Source organism: Haemorhous mexicanus, chromosome Z (genome assembly GCF_027477595.1).
Source record: "Haemorhous mexicanus isolate bHaeMex1 chromosome Z, bHaeMex1.pri, whole genome shotgun sequence".
Lineage (NCBI taxonomy): Eukaryota > Metazoa > Chordata > Aves > Passeriformes > Fringillidae > Haemorhous > Haemorhous mexicanus.
Genome location: NC_082381.1, coordinates 65330349 through 65350615, shown reverse-complemented (window position 1 = coordinate 65350615; position 20267 = coordinate 65330349). Strand labels below are relative to the sequence as shown.

Here is a 20267-nt window from a genome sequence, read left to right as displayed (position 1 = left end):
AACATACAAAAAAATCTCCCATTGTTCAAAGAAGGCAAACTATCCTCTTCCTATGTGATCACCTCCTCAGTGATCCTATGCTGAAAGAACAGGTGAAAACCAAAAATCCTGTGACAGGGAGAGTGGCAGATCAATGAAAGGAAGTACTGCTGACATCTCCAAGTGGTGCAAATCTTGTATGCTGCACCAGTGCCTGGCCACTACCTCCTCCACCTACCAAGAAATGTTGAACAGTTATCAGGGAGAGTTAGGAACAAGCCAATTGGAGCAGCAGCCCTGCCCAGCCCAACTACAGCTAAAATAGCTAAGGGCTGTGTAGGAGGTGTAATGCCAGCTGTTTTGATCTCTGTTGGCCTCTTAGCCACAAGAGAATGTATCACAGCCCAGCCATTTATTCCTATTGAATTATAAATAAAATATGGGGAAATTTTGGGGGGAAATATTCAGAAAATTTGAATAGCCTTTTGCCCACTGCCATCTAAAAAAAGCCAGACCATCATCTCACTGATATCAGTGCTATCCTTCCAGATGCAAGATTTGCATTCTAACATATGGAGTGGCGACTTCTGAATTTGTACTACTGGACTATATGTATGCATCTCACATTTCTACACTGGGGCTGGAAGCACAAAATGATACCAAGTTTTTACATGTTGTAGCATTAAACATTGTTTTGTACAGTAAACACTGCATTTTAAGCTCATTCATTAGATTTTGAAATACAATTATTCTCTTTCTTCAGTGACAGGAAATGATATACAAAAAATTCAAATGATTAAGGGTGATCCTTTGATGGGCAATCATGTGCATCAGCCATGCAGGAGAACACTATTCTCTGACAAGACTTCACATGTGAGCTACAGAAATACAGCACCTTTTTCAGTATAAAACTATCTACAGGTCTGCAGATATTTGCAACTAAATGAAAAATAACAATAAAGCAAACATGAAAGGATGGCCCTAAAGGAGTTACTTCCAGCACAGCAGATTTTTCGAATCTAAGGTGAGGTCGCAGATGTCTTATAGCTCCAAAGGGGCAAAAAAATGCTTCATCTAAAAACAGCCTCTTGTGCAAATGCAATGGAACCCATGAAAAAGATTCCCTTCTTTGAAGACAGTTCATTACTGAACTCTTTGAACTGTATGGATAGTCCCTAAGCCCAAAATGCCAGAGGGCCAAGAGAGATCTGTATGTGCATCAGCTGTTCTTGTTAATGTGTTTCTGCAAACAGACACCCATTCTCACTGACTGTAATACTCATCAGTCCCACTAGTTTTTCTGGTCTCAATAATTTTACATTTCACTTTCATAAACCTGAAAGAAAAAGTCTGACATCTCTACCACTAGGATGCACAGGATCTAACTTAAAATTATGACATTTAAAACATAGTGTCTTTAAGACTTACACAACTCTTGTCTTGAGTCTGAGCCTTAAATAAATCTATCAAACACATAGTTTTTAACCAACTAATGAAAACAGTTCTGTTGCTCAGTCCAATCTCACCTAAAGGACCAGAGTAGTAAAAGCTCTGTCATGCTGAAACAAAAAAAAAAACCAAACAAAAAACCCCCCAAAAAACAAAAACAAAAAAACCCCCAGAATGTATCAAAGAAACTGTTGCACCAAATAAAATGACACTACTTATACAAAGTTACATTTGCAAAAAAAAAAAAAAAAAAAAAAAAAAAAAAAAAAAAAAAACCCAAACCAAACCAAAGATTACTTTTAAATGATTCCCATGCACAGACTCACAGAGCTAACACATTGTATGAATTCTCTCCTAATTGGGATTGCAATAAAGAGTGCCTGCTGCCATTTAACAAAGTTATCACAGAAGTTATACTAAAACCAGTTTTATCAGTAGTATCACCGTATTTGAACAATTTTGATTCTTAGTGTTAACTCGTTTTGCTTTGGTGTTCTTTTGTTGTTGTAATTTTGGTTTTGGGGAGAACACCTTTGTCTTTCTTTTGTCAAAACTTCCTTCAGAAAACAGGTGGTTAGTGATCTTCAGTTTGTCTAGACTAATATTAGATACTTCTCTCTTGCTTTCAAATGTTTGACTACAAGATGTAGAAGGAGTCCTCTGCTACTGCGATGGGCTCATTAATAAAACAGAGACAAGCACAGACTAACAAGTGGCTTTAGGCAGCACTGGGTACATTACTACAGTTTTGTACACAGAACATCATCTAGGCAATTCCTGTTGCAGCAGCACTGGCTGGTAAAGATACATTTTTGTTGTGCAGCTCGAAGATTTGGACAGTAATCTCTAGATTCAGACATCACATCTCCTCAAGACTCCTAAGCATCAAAGAAATCCAGTGCCACCAAGAAAAGACTTATTTCCCCCCAGAGCACCTCTCTACCCACATGCCCCTTAAGCCCCACTCCCTTTGGCACATCTCTGCCCTGACCTCCTCCAGCCCATAACACAGGACCCATCCCCAACCACCCCAGCTTGGCTAGACTGATCATTTTTTTACTACTTGAACAATGATATCTCACCTGCTTAGCCCATTTCAGATCTTCACTTCATCCATCTCTTCTCTAAACACCCACCACACCATCATAGTACTCCAGCTGACTTTTTGATGTCTTTGGAATAAAGGTAGCCAAAGATTTCCCAGGTTTCCACCAGCACCCTGTTGCTGCCATCCAGAGCTCCAAGGGGAAGCAGAGCTGTCCAGCAGCTGCAGATCAGTACACCATGACCATGAGAATGCAAGAAATCTTAACTTTTTTGTCTTGCTATCCTAGTCTCCACATTGCAATTTGAGGTAAAATGCAGCAGCCTGAAACAAGGCCATGGCAAAGGTTTTTGACTCGGCAGTTACTGACTTCTTCCATGAGCCACAACACTGCTTGGAACATTAACACAGACCTAAACATTTAACACACGTGAATGGATTTATTCTGGAATGTAATATAACCACCCTTTCTGAAATCTTGTGTTTTTCACAATATAATTGAACAGCTGTTTAAGACAAGGAGGAAGTAGTGATTCATCAGGCAGGACTCTTTGGAATGCATGAATTTCAGGCAAGCAATCTTAAAAGCAAGAGAAAGAGAAACCCACAACAGCCAACAGTCCAGGAAGAAGAGTACTCACATGGGAGAACCTTTTTAGATACTTTCAAAACAGAGACTTGAGCTTGGGTCTATCCAGAAAACACCTGACTCATCACAATAACACCTATTTTGGGGTCTCAGAGGAAGAAATTTGATTAACTTTGGGAAAGAACACACACAAAAAGCTAAACCTAATTTTCTCTCTCCTTTTCTAAAAGAGGTTTCTTGGTTTTTGGGCTAGCATAATGGTTTGATAAATTGCATTTCATAATGGACACGATAACTGCAGGGGAATAATGACCATTGACAACATTCAAGTCCACAGTGCCCTTCCAAATCTGCAGCAGGGGAGGAGGAAAGCCTCTCTCAGAGTTCTTATAGCAAAATGGCTAACCTAAGAGAAAAGGAAATTGACTGCTGTAAGTAGCTCCCAAGCTAACACCAGAGACCTCATGTTCAATTCCACATTGAATTACACTGATTTTTTTTTTTTTTTACAGCACTGACAGGTATACCACCTGTAACTATATCACTATTTGATGAAAACATGCACATAACAAGATAGGAATCAGACCTCACTCTTCCAAATATAAAGAAATTAATTGTAATTAATTCTGAGAGGGTGCAGCTCTATATGAAAACTGATTGTGAGCAGCTTCTCCCTAGGCTTAAAAACAGATGTTGAATAGCTTGATTTTTACTACCTATATTGCTTCAAAACTCCCTTCTGCTCATTTAATCAGTGGATGTTACTGACCCTACTGATGCAGGGTTTCTCAACTATCCATTTTTCCTTTGGAATTCTTATTTAAATGTGGTTGAATAATATCTATACACACATTCACACCTGACTGTATTGTCTGTGAATTCTGTGTACTGGAGTCCAGGTGGCCCAGATCTTTGCAATTCCCACTCCATTCTTCCATGCTATGAAACCAACTTCATTGGTCCAGTTTTCCCACCCTTTTGGACCAAAAACCACCTCCTCAGATGCAATCTGAATCCAGGGCAAAAGGTCAATGAATTGTAAATCTACATCAAAACTAGACATGCATTTTCAAAGTGAATAACTCACATTATTAAGAGGTTAATATTAAGACAGTTTCTGAAGCAGCACCATTTAGCTGAGGGGTTTCTCAGCATAAATCTGCACTCTACCCTTTCTACATCCAATATAAGAAATATTTGGCATTGGATAGCCAAGTCAGAGATGTACAGGGTAGAGATATACATGGATTTTTTAAAACTATTCTCCAGAGTACCTCACTATTCAAAGAGTCAGAGGTAATACAAAGGAACAGCATGTCTCTAATGCATTTTGTTCTTTTACAGCCGACAACACGGGTGAGAAAGACATTTCTAAATAATTGGATGCTGAAGGATGAGGCTGTGGTTAACACAAATGGCTGAACTGAAAGGGAAAAATAAAGTTCAATGGCAAATAGACTAATGGTCCTCTCAAGTGAAGAAAGTTACCTGGAGTAGACCCTGCTACCAAAAAGCTGTACAGAACATCACCTTAACTCAAAATTAACAATGTATCTTTGCACAGAGCTTCTTCCTCACATGGAGGGAAAGGTGACTCAAGCTTCATAAGCCAAAAGCACTGGTGTTTTGGGGGAGCTGTGGAAGCTCCTGCAGAATGAGCTCATTTTACTTAATGGTCTGTGAGACTGCCCCAGAGAAGATGCCCTCAGAGAAGCAAGGGGACAGTCAGGTGTTGTGTTGCTGCCCTGCAGCAAGGTGACTGCTGGTGACTTTCTGGGCTAGAAATGCACCTACTGATCTGTGCCAGAGGGAGACAGTACCACACAAGAGATCATCAGGTGGCAATTGTTAGCTGTAAACTCATGCCCTCAACCACTTCAAACAGACAGACTTCTCTTCACAATGCTCTGTACTTTGGTCTTTACATGAGTAAATGTGATTGTTGATTTCCTTAAGCTATAATCCAGGGTTTGACAAGACTCACCAAAAAAATGTAAACTCTGCTGCATCATAAAACACTTTACATGATATTTTCTAGCAGCCACACAGGTACATCCACTGTTTACTAGAGGCACTTTGAAAAAAATTACATGTGCAAAGGAGAAAATGTTGAAAGATTCACACCAAGCTCCTCAGAAGATAAAACCTCAGTCTCATTCTGTGCATATCAAACAGTAAAAGGGGAAAACAGATGCTGCTAATGGTCAGTTTAAAACCATTTTGTATTTTGGGCACTGAAAGACAAAGTCTTAAAATAAATTTTTACTGAAGGACTCAGAGGGGTCCCAGACCTGTTGAGTTCTAATATTGAAACTATTGAGGCTCATTGTTCTCTTACAAACCTTCAGCAATTCTCTTTTCTGGCACATGTGTGTGTGCACGCACATGTGCTCATTTTATATTTAGTGATATAAATGCACATCATCCAGAGCAATTTTGGAAGTTCAAAATGTTGTGTGACTCAAAGTAAAGTCATTAATCAGGCTTCTCTTTGCCAGGTGGTTTAATATTTTCTGAAGAAATGGTTTTATCTGTTTTGTAACAGTTCTTCTGTCTAGCATTGCTTAAGAGCATAACTACAGTGCTTGCCAAAGTTCACCTGCATCATTTGAAGGAGGAATGGAAAGGTCAGAAACAGAGCAGCAAAATTCCTTTTACTGTATTCATTTAAGATATCTGGGCTTAGTCACAGAAGAACACCTCTATACTAGTAATTTTCTTTATGGTAAGAGCTATTCAGGCCAGCACCTCTCACAGAACAGCTAGCCTAAATTAACAAGGTCCTACACTGTAACATATTTCAACACTTTTTGGCCTGCTCAATTTTTTTATGCCAACTCTGCGGTCCTCAGCTCTGTTCAAGTGGTGCCTTATGTCTCAGGTGTCCTACTGAGTTGTGAAATGGACCTTCATCACACTAAGTTACAGAGTTGGGAGGTTTATTTTCTAAGTTTACGCTACATCTGCCGTGTTCCGCGTGCCACAGAACTGACTACTAGCCAGTAGTACACCTCAAACAAAACCAGAAGTGTGGGAAGTACCCTGACTTTTCTTATACGTGGTAACGCTTGAAAGACAAGTGTATTTGAAATCAAGGCAATACTTATGATTGTATTTCTACATGACCTATGAACCTGATGCAACTCTTACAGTGGCTGAATTTCTTGATGTTCTCCACTTTGTATTTGGCAGCTGCAGTATTTGACTTATTCCCCACATAAAAAACAAAACAACCAAAACCAAAAACCAAAAACCAAACCAAACAAACAAAAAAACCCGAAACCCAACCAAAAAACCTATGTCCTTAACATTTTGAAGAGAAGGATATGTCCCAACACTTCCACCTTGAAACTTAACACTGCCAATACTGGTAAGAGATACTGTCCCATTGTATTTTTGCTTATTTCTGAGCTTTGCTTCTAATAATTATTTTGCTACAGAAAAGCCTGAAAACTGTCAAAATCTACTGTTATTGTGACTGATCAAGAGAGACTCATAAACAAGTCTTTCTTTTCTACAAAGAAGACAGCATAAGAAGAACCAAATCATTACACCTGCTGTTCTTGTAATTTCAAGAAGAAAAATATGATAAAGTAATCAAAGGAAACCTGCAAGTTTGGAGGTTTTTTCCCCATCTAGCTAATATATTGGCAACATGAGCTTTGAAACTTGTCTGTTGCTGTAAAGTTTTGTTAATGCTATGAAGTCTCAAGATACTCAAAAGAATCAGAACTTTTCACAACTTCTGCTTAAGATTTGGCCATAATTAAAAGATGTAAACATATATAAGGTAAGCATTTTTTTACATTTTCAAATCCCCAAGGATGTGTCCAAAAAACTGTTCACTTCTTGCTAAACAGCTGGTACTGCTGTACTTCAGAACCAGCAATAACTGAGCAATGGGTCACGCAGCCATTATACAGTCAGCATCTTCTCAGCTCATTGTTATGCTTCTGTGATGGAAGCTAAATGCCTTGTATCTTTATAGAAAGCTGATGGAACACTTCTTTCCATGATACTGTTTTGCTTTGTTAAGGAGGGTACAAGGGGAAGGAATGTCTGGTTTTTTTTCAGTTGAGTGCTTCTGCCCAAGTACTTTAAGAACAGAGTAGTGTATGGCTGGGCAACAGAAACTGTGGGTCCTCTCCCAAGTCAACCCACAACAAGTCCACCCGAGATCTTTGTCAGGCAAAGTAGATAATTGTTTACCAGGCTTTCAAGATCAAAAGAAACACAGCCACCTACCAAAATTGCTGACTGGTTACTCATAAACAGTATGAGTGGGATGGGATTAACACATCTCAATGGTCTGAACAGTTCAGAACTTTTCATTAAGGAAAGGAGAAGAAAAGCAAAAAGCAAAAAATTATCTTTTGTAACACTGACCTCACACCAAATGAATACAGATCAAATAGACTTTGAAAGTAAGGTTTAGATAAGCCATATGTTTTAAGTGACACAGGATCATTTTTTCTTTGGTTGGCTTTTATTTTTTATTTGAACTGAATGGGGTTGAAATTGTTACAGGTTGATTTATTTTAATGCTAGTTTCATACCATAGTGTGGATGAGTTTTAAAATATTGTATAAAGGCAGGATCAAATTTAAAGTGCAATACTTGATTGTGTAAACAACTAAAGAGCAGTTTAGAACACAAAATGAAGACACACCAAGCAACATGGTTTAAGTAGTTTGAGCAGTTACAGAACAGACAATTATTTTAATATATAATAGTGCTAACACCCAATATATTGGTTTTGTCCCCTAATACACTTAGATGAGATTTTGTGGTGGTTTAACCCCAGATGGCAACTAAGCCCCAAGAAGCTGCTCATTCACTCCACCACCCAGAGGATGGGGAAGGAATCTGAAGAGTAAAAGTGAAATAACTCATGAATTTTGACACTTAAATAGGTGAAGTAAAAAGGTGCACATATGAGCAAAGCAAAACAAGGAATTAAGTCACCACTTCCCATGGGTAGGAAGGTGTTAAGCCATTCCCAGAAGAGCAGGGCCCATCATGTGCAGTGGCTGCTTGGGAGGACAAACACCATCACTCCAAATGTCCCCTGTGCCTTCCTCTTTCTTTCCCCATGTGTGATGCCATATGGTATGGAATATCCAATATTGCTAATAGATGCAATCAAGCACTACAGCAGCTAAAATGAAGTGGTATTGCTAGACACTCTTTTAAATAATATTATTCTCCACTTTTGAGCTTTTATGGAAATAAATATTGTTATCATGTACTACTGCAGAAACATGTTTCAACGCTTTTCCATTTCCTATAATCTGTCAAGTATAGTATACTATTTTGCCTTTATGACAGTTCTGTAATAACCCAGCCCCGTTGTAGTCAATACTTTAGTGTGATGTACAAAATCATGCCAGGACTGGCAGTAAGAAAGGCAGCTCTAACTCAACTAAAAAAAAAAAAAAAAAAAAAAAAAAAAAAAAAAAAAAAAAAAAAAAAAAAAAAATTTACAGGTCTTAATTCTTATAACAATGGAAATATTTCTACTATGTAATTGAAACAGTTGTTAAATAACTTCAAAAATCCCAGACAGCTAACAAACTCATAATTTGTAAAAAAAAGTGAAGCTATCAAAAATAATCACAATTCTGAACCACAGAATCATTTAGGGTGGAAAAGACTGAATGTGGCACTTTGTGCCATGGGCTAGTTGACAAGGTGATGTTAAGTCATAGGATGGGTTTGATGATCTCCAAAGTCTTTTCCCACCTAGTTAATTCTGTGATTCTGTGAAAAGACGTCCAAGATCAAATCCAATCTTTGACCAATCACCACTGTATCAATGAGACCATGGCACTGAGTGCCACATCCAGTCATTTCTTGCACAGCTCCAGGGATGGTGACTATCACTTTCCTGGCCAGTCACTCCCAATGCTTGACAATCCTTTGTGTGAAGAAATTCTTCCACATGTACCACCTGAACCTTCCCTGGAGCAGTCTGAGGCTTTTTCGTCTCATCCTGTCTCTAGTTGCCTGGAAGAAGATACCAACCCCCACCTGGCTGCACACTCCTTTAACTTGTATAGAGTGGGAAGGTCCCTCCTGAGCTTTCTTTTCTTCAGGCTTCTCTCTCACCCCAAGCTCTCTCAGCTGTTCTTCTCAAGACTTGTGCTCCAGACCCTCCCACAGGTTGGTTTCCCTTCTCTAGACTCACTCCAGCCCCTCAATGTCTTGTAGTGAAGAGCCCAGAACTGGACACAGCACTCGAGGTGTGCCCTCACCAGTGCCCAGTGCAGGGGGACAATCCCTGCCCTGCTCCTGCTGGCCACACCATGGCTGATCCAGGCCAGGATGCCATTGGCCTTCTTGGCCACCTGGGCACACCCTGGCTCATGTTCAGCCGCTGTCACCAGCACCCCCAGGTCCTTTCCAGCCACTCTGCCCCAGCCTGTGGAGCTGCCTGGGGTTGTTGTGACCCAGGGGCAGGACCCAGCACTGGGCCTTGTTGGAACCCATAACATTACAATACCAATCAGAAAGTTCAAAACAATCTAAACACATGCAGTTTGAACAACTAGAAAGTTGGGAAATATATTTGTTTATAACAGCACATAATGGAATAACATATAGTAAACAACTATTGAGAACCAAGTTATGACTCTAAAAAACCTTTTTTCCAATTCTTCCAATTTTCTTTTCAATTCTCAACTTAAAACAATTGAAAAGGTGTTTTGATTTTGCTCTCCTTTTAACAGGAGAAAAAAAAAAATCATTAAAAAAGAAATCATATTTTGTCTTAAGTATTGCACTCTGACTAGTAAAAAAAAAATCTACAAATCCAAGAAATACAAGAATTGTTTTACTCCAGTCATGCTTAATTTTGTCCCAATTTTGTAACAACTTTGCTTAAAGTTGTTGATGATGCAGGCTCCTCATCTGAATAAGTAAAACAGTCAATGTGAATGCAGATAATTCTACAAGTTTCTCAGCATTTGAACTAACAAACTGACAATGGGCCATGGGGGTGTTTGGGGTTTTTTTCTGTGATTTCTCCCATTTATGTTTTCCTTAAGATGACTTCTGAATTTTTAAATTATTAAGGAACATTTTATAACTTTGGAATTTCTTACTGATATTCTAACAAAATACTAGGATTACTTTGTGACGTGATATCCTGTTTTCTTAGTAAAACAGAAAAGTAACCTAAGATGCAACTAAGATCATGACACCGGTTTTGTTGGGGGTTTTTTTATTAACAAACTTTGGAAGGGGGCAACAAAGCAAAATTTAATTTCTAAAAGACTTTCAGGGAAGTTACCTACTCTGATATTAAAAAAAACCAAAACAACACAACAAACCAAACAAACCTCATGGGAAAAAAAATCCAGCGCAATGATCTCTATGCAAGTGCTAAACTTAAGTGAAGATGTTGACAGGCAGGTTGCAGCAGTGCCTGCCTTAGCCACTGAGAGGGGGACCCAGGTCTCCCAAGTACCCTACAGACAGCCCCCGCCCGCTCCTCCAGGAGCATCTCCACAGCCCTCCACCAGCAAGGTGCATCAGCATACGCGTGCAGATTATAGTGGTTCGGTTCTCAGCCAAACACCCACGCCTAGAAGCAACAGTTCATTTTAACAGATACGGCGGGAAGAAAAAGGGATGAAGTAAATAAAGCCAGCACCAAGTACTCTCTGCCATCAGCTACAGAGCTCGAAACAAACCCTTTCACCGTTCGCTGGGTGTGCGTGGCCGATTCCAGCACAGGGCGCTCCGGAGCCGCACCGAGGCTATGGGCTCGGGGCGGAGAAAGGCGCAGAGAGCCCGAGGGGCCCGGCGGCTGCTGCTCCCCCCGGCGAGCTCCAGGCGAGGCGGCCCCCCCGCAGCAGTGCCAGCCCGGCCCGGCCCGGCCGCTGCAGCTGCGGTGAGTCAGTGGGCACTAGGGCACCGCTCCTGCCAGCTGCATCCCGCCCGCCGAGCATCCTCCGGCGGGGTGGCGCTGGCTCCACGCACCGTCCTCCCTCTGCCGCGGCCGGCGGGGACCCGCACCGGCACAGCCGGAGATCCCTCCGGAGCGGCGACGCTTACCTTGGCGCTGGAGCTGCTGGTCTGGGTCTCCGCCTCGACGCTGCAGCAGTGGGGCGTCCTGGACCGGGCGGAGGCGCCGCCGGACTCCCTGCGCTCCTTGCGCCGGGGGCCGGCGGAGGGCGGCGGCTGCCGGCTCTGGTAGGCGAGGACGGAGGGGATGGAGTCGGCCGCGTCTGTCTTAACGAAGAGGCCGTGCAGGGTGGTGGTGCCCTGCGAGATCGTGGTGGTCTGGTGGGGGGAGTTGGACTCCTCCGAGTCCCGGCAGTATATCACACCGCTATGCGAGACGTGAATGCTGGGTGCGCAGCCCATCCCTTCCCTTCCCAGCCACCCCGCCCCGCCGCACCGCCGCTCCTCTCCGCTCCGCTCCGCTCCCACCTGCCGCCCGCCCGGGCTGCGGGGCCGCCGCCCCTGCGCCGCGCACCCCGCGCCGCCGGCACCGGCGCCTCCCCCCGCCGGTGGCGCTGCCCCGGCCACTCCCGCCCCTGCGGCGCCTCCCCGTCACCCCCGCCCGCTCCCCGCGCTGCCTCCGGGGTCCCCAGACCTGCTAAGCCCCTTCCCCTCTTCGGCAGCGTCTTACGAAGTGCCAGCGACCAGCGGGCTGTGTACACCTAGGGTGGGGGGAAGCGGAGGAGGATGAGAAAAAGGATGAGGAGAATGATGAGAAGAAGGGTGAGGAGAAGGGTGAGAAGAATGATCACCGTTGGTGCAGCCCCCTCATGATCCAGGCAGAGGGTCTGTTTTCAAGCATCCCGTAGGGACAACATTACACACACACACACACAGACACACACACACACACATACGTGCCCACCAACCCCCGTTGTACTGCATACTTAAAAAAAAAAAAAAAGTTACAAATACTTATTTTGACAATCAAAATGTGCCCTACTCTTGGGTGAGCAAATTTTAGTCGTTTGGGGATATTCAAGGGAGCAGTTTAGAGCCACATAGCATCTACTGCAAGTTAGGAAAAAAAGCCCGGAATTGTTTCACAATTCTTAATGCTGCTTTTCAATTAAGCCAATATTCAGTGACACAAGTTGCCATTTTACCCTCGGTGTCTGATAGCTGCCAATCCTTATTTCCAGTCCCTGGTGAGATAATCAAGAAAAATGTTTAATGCTACAGAGATTTACACACCTTCTTAGCTTTTCACAGTGAATAGTTTCATTGACTGCAGTGAAACTATGTAGGAGGTGTAAAGCTAAACATGGAGGTTTTAAGTCTTTGCAAGATTTTAATTTTTAAATCCCTCTGTTTTAAATGGCACATTATAAATCCTTCAAGAATTGGTAATGTCGTCCAAGCAGTATGCTTCCTGTCTAATAAAGCATTTATCTAAAACCCAGTCACCAAGGAACACTTGTGTATACACCTTTTTTTCCTCTTGGAATATTACCTGATTTTTGACCACTGTTTCTCCACCTAGTTTTGGTGAATGATGTAAAAATACTAGAACCATGAAGCATGGCTGGTGCAAGGATTGTGATGCTGTACAACAAAATGGTCTGAATATGTTATTTTTGGTTCTTAATGATCTTGAAGCACTTTCATGAATTAGATTTCAGTTTACTTATAAGTAATGGTTTCACAGCTAAAATGCCTCAGCTTAGAGAGACTTTGAACCTTAGCCTCTGCCTGTCTTGATGCAGTGCATGGATCATTGCAATTATGGCAACATAAAACAGGCTCTAGTCCATCAAGAAACTGGACTGAAATCATCAATTTGTTTGACAAAGTATTTTCAGTTTTCCAGTTACCACAGTGAGCCCGTGTTGGCCCTGGTAATCACAATTTTCTAGGTAACTGTTTTCCCCACTAGCTGTCACTGTTTACAAATCAAGTTGTGGTTTACATCCTGCACATGCTACATATTTGCATGTTTTCCCACTGCCACAGTGCTCTGCTGGTGGCTATCTTTGAGGATAAACTTGGAGATAGGCTCAATATAAGTAAAATGAAGGAGACTGTGCTTCATCACTCAACCATGCAGCCTTTCTTGCTGCTTGGACTGCAGCTCTGCATGAGACCTCATGCCTTCCAGAGCATAATGCACTTAGTTGTAGATGAATGTGTCCTAAAACCTCACTTAATTACAGGAGCAGCCACTTTTACACATTCATTGCAATACTCTCAAGTCTCTCTTCCTTTCCCAACCATATTAATGGTTGGAAAACTTGAGTTAGGGATTCAAGCTGCCTGCCCTACACTACAGCTGAGATTTGGAAGAGAGCCAGGAGCTCAGGAATGCCACTCAGAACCCATACACTTGCAGGGTACATTCAAAACCAATAATTTTTGGGTAAGTGATGTTACCCAAAAGACTCTAAGATTTGTTGACTGAATAGTTTGAGATGTTTTTCATGGAAATTTACCCACCCCAGGTATCAATGGCACTTAGAATTTTAATAAAGGATGTGAACATAAACCATTTTTTGACTTTGCAGAATGAGCTTGGTGAAAATATTATCTCATACCCTAAACTGTGTTGCTAGATATTCGCAGTCTCTTTTTCTGAATTGATATCAATTATCAGATAAGTTATTTTGTTAATCAGTCAGTCAGGTTTCCTTAACATCCCAGCATTCCAGTTTCTGTCCTGTTCCCAGTGAATTCAGTGAGAACTTTGCTATTGGCTTCAGACAGCATTGCAGGAATCAGCCCATTCTCACATGGATTTCCCTTGCTTAGGTATACATTGGAGTTGATGCCAGAAAATAAGCTGTAGGAATAAGAAGTCACAATTCTGGAGAAGCATTACTAAAGGCAGCCCTCAAGAAGCAACTTGTTCTTGCTGTTTACTTTAGGTTTACGGTGAAAGAACACAACTAAAGATAATAAGTCTCTCTGTGCAACGTGCAAGAGTTCTTGAGAAGAGTGAAGGCTGCTGAAGGATGGGGAACTATGTGGACTACTGAAAAGCAACAGGAAACTGTGAAGAGTAACAATGCTTTGCCTGACAGCAGAATCAGAGAGTCCTAGAACCAAAGGATGGTTGAGTTTGAAACAGTCATCTGGTCAAATCCCCCACACACTCAAGGAGGACCATCTATAGCTGGTTTCTTGGGATGGGCATATCTGGATGTATTTTTTAGTATCTCCAAGTATGAAGACGACACCTCTGGACTACCTATTCATTCCAGTGCTCAGTCACCCTTACAGTTACCCTGACAATGTTCAGAGAGGATCTCCCATTTTACAGCTTCTTTCTTGTCCATTGCCTCTGGACTTGTCACTGTGCACCACTGAAAGAGTCTGTCCTCCTTGCACCCTTCCTTCAGTTTTACATTGATGAGTCTGCTCTTCTCCAGGCTCAACAGTCTCAACTCTCATCCTCTCCTCAGAAGCACGGTGCTCAGAAGGAGCTTAGAGACACAAGAACATAGAGCAAGTGATGATCAGTGTGAGCAGACGATGGAGCACATCTGAGTGAGTGGCTGCAGAGGGGAAGTATACTTCAGTGCTCTGTCACTGAAGTAGGAACTGAAGGAAAGTTAAAGACTCCTTTTCCTACCATCAGTGCTCTTCCTGCATCTTGCCTGTGAGAAGACAACCATGGATTTACTGAACAAGGAGAAAGAGGGAATATTTAAAGAGGGTGCCCACTTACAGCACACCTCTTATAGCACACTCCAGTCATGCTCCTGAAATCTTCTTGCTGCAGTATGCCCTGACTGATGAGCACTAAAGCAGAAGGCTTTACTGTGAGCAGGACGCACCAACCAAGGACATACAGAAGGAACAGCTATACTGAAACAGAATCTGCCCTCAGAAATGCATATTTAGTGTGGCCCCAGAATGAAGTCAGTGCATCCAGGAACTGGAAAATATTCACATGTATCAGTTTTTCCACTATTTAAGAGCTTTAACTGCAACAATATAAATCCTAACAAATTTTATGCTCACAGGAAACCAGTTTTTTACACATGAAAAATTTCAGCATGATGAATTTAAGCATAAGAGTGATTTTGGAAACCAGAGGTTTCCCTGAAGCATTTTGTATTTTTGTTTTTCTCCAGTAGAAAGCAGAGGATATACATTCTCTATGGTGTTTACACCTGCAAATCCCTCCAGAATGAGGAAAATATACTCCTCAAAACTTTATATCCCTTTCAAAGCCAGTCACTCTGACCTCAATATTAAGGCTTTATGCTCTAAGTAGACTGTGAAGTTTATGTTGGTATTATTGGAAGTATCATCTATAAATCCCAGTTCATTGCAGTAAGAATATACTACTTCAGAGGTCCTATTTTACAGAGACTTGAAAATCTGGTACTTGACAACCCACTATTGAAGACAGCTACCTCTATTCATGGGTCATTTACTGTAAAACCCGTTTAAGAATATATAAATAAGTCTGTACCAAAAAAAAAAAAAAAAATTACTAGGCTCTTAGGCTCAACAGTTTCTCAGTCTTTTCATATTGGTCCAACAAATTTCTTAACTACAGTAAAAAATAACATCCTGTACACGCAGATTACAGCAAAGTTAATACCCCAAAATTATTTAAAGTATCCAGATTCCATGCACTGTTTTTAACTTAAACAGATATGAGAAAAATAGTCATGACAGCTAGAACAGAACTTTTCTTGGTACACCACAGTTTTGTTAAAAACACCCCCATCTTTATGGTACTTTGATAAAGTATAATGTATTATCAAATGCTAACTTCATGTTTTTACTAATCAACAATACAAGAAATCATGGCACTTGGAAATCAAAAATATATTAAATACAAGAGGTGAGGATTACTTTTGCTTGAGAAAGAGCAAAGTGTGGTTTTCAGTCTACAAATCCAATTACTCACTCAACAAAGATGAAGAGGAACATTACTAACAGTAATGACCTCTCTCAAACTCAACCAAAAAGCAAAACAATCCTTCTTTAAAAAAAATTCCTGCCCCAAATTCCTTTAATTTCATAACTTTGAAAAATCACTCACGGCAGCAAAACTGCGTTTTAATTTACCTTGATTTTGTTACACTGTCTCTGTGACTGCTGCGAATAATTGTCTCCCAGACACAAAATCTTACAAAAAATATACCCTCTGGTAGGTATTCTACCCTCTGGTAGAATGAGGTGCCTGGAATTGCTTGCTAATCTCACCATAGAACTTGACTTTGATCTTCCTTTAACAGTCAGATATTGACAGGCTTTGACAATGCCACTTAGCTCAGTTTTGCCCAGAAGTTTACATTATGGATATTTTGCAAGTGGGGAAAGAAGCCTGTTTCAAGGGAGCAAAGCTGAAGAGAAAACTCAGTCTGATTTCCTTTCCACTAGCAACCCTTGCCACAGTATGAGTTGCCAGGCACAAATGGTTTTGAGAATGCAAGAGGGACAGGGGGCCTTCTCTCATTCTCTACCTTCTCCACCGCTTTGTGTACGAGCAAGGAAGTTCAATGCCCTTCTCCATCTGCAGTTGTTTCTCCCTCCCTACAGGTAGGTGAAGATGAAGTCCTGGCATTTTGCTCCGCATTGCTGAGAGATGATGAGCAGCCCGAGGGATGCAGATTCCCTCCTGGGGATGAACACCTGCAGTCATTTTCCCTAGTATGGGCCAAAATGGTACTGTCCTTACTATCAGCTTTATTTCAAGAGACACAGCAAACCTTTACTACAACGTTTTGAAGAGGAAGAGTAACATACAGAAACACTTAGCAACAACAGTCCAGCCACTAGGAGTAGCAACAGGTGTTAGCATTTACCTGAGGAGCTGAACTTCTGACAGGACAGTGGCCACATACTTCTAGTTATGAGCAAATTTTCTATAACAAGACGGATCACATCACATTTAAAAGGCTTAGGCTGCTGGTCTCGAGCAGACCCTTTGGTTTGCCTTTGTGTTGGCTGGAATCAAATACTTCACAGCACTACAAAGCTAATAAGTGCAGCTCAGCTCTCCTGACAGCACGGAACAGTTCCCCCAAGCAGCACTTGGTGGTCGTTTCCTCAAAAGCAGCTTGTTCTTTGCTCGTTATTACTTCAACAACAGAACCCTCCTCCCTTGATTTACTGCTTTCCGCAAATATCTGCACAGAAAATCCCTCTCGGGTGGTCACGGCACCATCGGAAATGTTGACTTCTTGGCTTTGGGGCTACGAGCACTACTGAGCACAACTCCCGGCGAAGCCTGAGCGGGGCCGGGCAGACGCCGCAGCGGCCCCGGCGGTGGGACACATCTCCTCCAGCCCCGCCGGCCGGAGCGGGAGAACTCCCGGAAAGTGTCAGCACCCGACGCCGTGGTGCCCCGGCTTCGAGCACCCTGCAGCAGGGGGCAGCCCCTGAGGTCGTCCCGCCAGCCCCTAACGCTCCCGGCTTCCCCTTACCTTCTTCCCCGGCCCGTTCATCCTCCAAGGAGCGGAAGGGAGCGGCGCCGGAGAGCTGGCGCCGCTGCCCAGGTGAGCAGGGCTGGCACGGCACGGCGGCCGCCACCACCTTCCTAGGGCCGGCCCGCCCCCGCAGCTCCCGCCGCCGCCCCGCGCCCGGCCCCGCTCTGCTGGAAGCGCTCCAGCAAGATGAGCTTCGCCTCCGAGCCTCCCGTGAGGAAGGAGAGCGGAAAGGCTTCCCCGAGTTACCTGCCCCATGGGCCTCCTCTCTTGCCCCTGCGCTGGATCATTGTTTGCCCTGATAGGGAACATTTAGTAATGGGGTAAAGCGTCCGGGGAAAGTATGGCCAGCCAAGTGCTCTGAGACTAGCCTGATTCACATGGCTAAGAGTTACACAGGTCTCCTTGAGAGAGAGAGGTAAAACATGCAGAACTGATAGCTCAGCTCGCTGCTGGTGCTTTTCAGGATCCTCCAGTAAAACCCAGCTTCACACTCGAGGAGAAGGGACACAAATTGCCTGGAGTTGAGAAAGAGTAGCATAGCCACGATCTGGAGCAAATCTAAACTGACAGAGGTGGGGCTGGAAACATATTTCAAACAGCCTATATTCATCTTTGTGTTACTCTAGTATACAGCATATACGAGGTAGATGGAAAGCATCATCTTGGGAATGACATCTTTGGGTTTGACTCTTTCACTTTATTACTCTTCCCCCCACGCCTTAAAAATGCTAATGTCTGCTTTTCCTTTTGGAGTACCACAGTTTCTGCAGAGTTCATTAATATTGTCAATGCTTTGTAAAGGTACACATGGCCTCAAAGAGGGAACTCTATAAGATACTCAGACAACACCATAAAAAACAATCCATACCCCCAAAAAATCTAAGGCTCGCATGCAAGGCAGTGGAGAGTATGTGAATATCACAATAGCAGAGCAACGTTAAAGAGTACTGTGAGCTTTGGGACAAGTAGTGGTCAAGTCACAGCAACTGTCTAACCAAAACCACTAAAAACCCCAACTACTACACAAAATAAACCAAATGAACCAAACCTGTACAGAAAATTAGTTCTAGACATAAGAAGCAGAACCAGCATTGATCAGCAGGTTATGTCAGATTGAGGCTAGGGACTGAGAAGATCTGCCCTATTTCTAGTGAAAAAGACACACAGTCAGCAAATACAAATCTTTGAGCTCCCCAGAAATGCTAGACAGTGCATATATTGAAATGTCCTCAAAAGCAGGTCAGAACATCCCTCTTTTTGTGGCCATACATCTGCAAGGGCTGTTGTCTGGGAACTCATGTGAGAGACCTTGACACTCTCTCAAGGTCCTTTTCTGGCATGGATGAGCTGGGTGGGAGGCTAGCTACAGCCTCAGCTGCACACAGCCATAATCTTGGATACCCGGCACTGCAGCCCTGTTTGGTCTCAGAGGAGGTATAATCTTCCTTCCTCAGAACCTCTGCACAAGTGCCAGGTAACCATGATGAATATAAACTTCACTGAAACTTCCTGGATCAGTCAGACAACTGGAAATCCCAGAATCAGCTTAGCCCAGTTATTTCCAGTAACTGTCAGAGAAGAAAGCATCGCAGTCTGCCCTGGCACCCTGCTTCCCCAGGTGGACAAATTAGGGACTAGTTAAATACTCTTGCCATTCTGTGCAGCCATGCTATCTTTGCAATAAAAACCCAGGAGTATCTTACCCAGCCATGGCATCACAATAAAGGCAGGGTTCTCATCTGGACACAGGGGCTCCAAGGGCCCCCAACATGAAGTTTTGGATACAGCAATATAGACTTTTTGCAGTTTCCTCACAGCCCTTTCCCTGCATTTCTCCTTCATTATTTTTTTAATGCAGTCCTTATTCACCAACTAGAATTTAATCTCTCCACAGGTTTTCAGATCATCACAAGAACAAACAGGTAAGGGTTGATGTTAGGAGCTGAAGTAAACAGATATCTAACAATACTGTCTAGTAGAGCACAGCTGGATGAACAGGACACTGCCTGACAAAGATTTATCATGTGATGTGTGCTCAGAAAAGTATTGCTTGTGGCTAAGGAACCATTTTTTTCAGAGAGCAAACGCCATTCAGTAATAGTAATAATAATAATAATGTTAATAAATAGTAACAATAGTTACAGATTTACATTCCTGAACAATTCACTGCCATTTCATACAAAATAGAAAGGTGACAAAGCTGTGGGCTTTACGCTGCTTTTTAGGTAGCTGGATCTTAGGCAGTCACAGTACCTCTTCTTGAGCCTGGACTTGAACCACAGGGAATGAAATAGAATTGCTGGTCACTTGAGAGTGAGGGGTGTCAGTTCAAAGAGTTTCCAGCAGACTTCAGACAGTCCTGATAGCATTTGACTATGATAGGACTGCTAACATGAGTGAAAGGCTACAGAATACTTCACTAATCCTCTTATCTACAGGCTTGAGAATGTATAAATCATTCAATTTGCCATAGTTAATCTTTCACAGTATAATCTTTGTATGCAGCCAATTCCAATATATTTTAAGTACATATCAGCTGATGTTATAAATTGCATCAGCTGATATATACAGTAGCTTCTTGTCTTGCCTTGGAGTGGTTCATTGGTTGATAGACAATCCATTTGTTGCTACACATGTGATCGGATGGAACTATTTTATGTTCTTATGAACAAAAAAAAATGTAGTTAAATATAAAAATAGCATAGAAATAGCACAGCAAAATTTGTAAACTACAACCTAGAAAGCCACAAACATCACACGAGGCAAATACTCATGAGTGATATTACTTCTCTCTAGATTTAGTGCAAATCAG

The 20267-nt window shown here is 42.4% G+C and overlaps 1 protein-coding gene across 1 annotated transcript in view; it reads right to left on the bottom strand.

The window, feature by feature from the left end:
• PDE8B (phosphodiesterase 8B) overlaps nt 1–20267 on the bottom strand; it is an 80018-nt gene that overhangs the window by 59127 nt on the left and 624 nt on the right. The window lies entirely within an intron of this gene.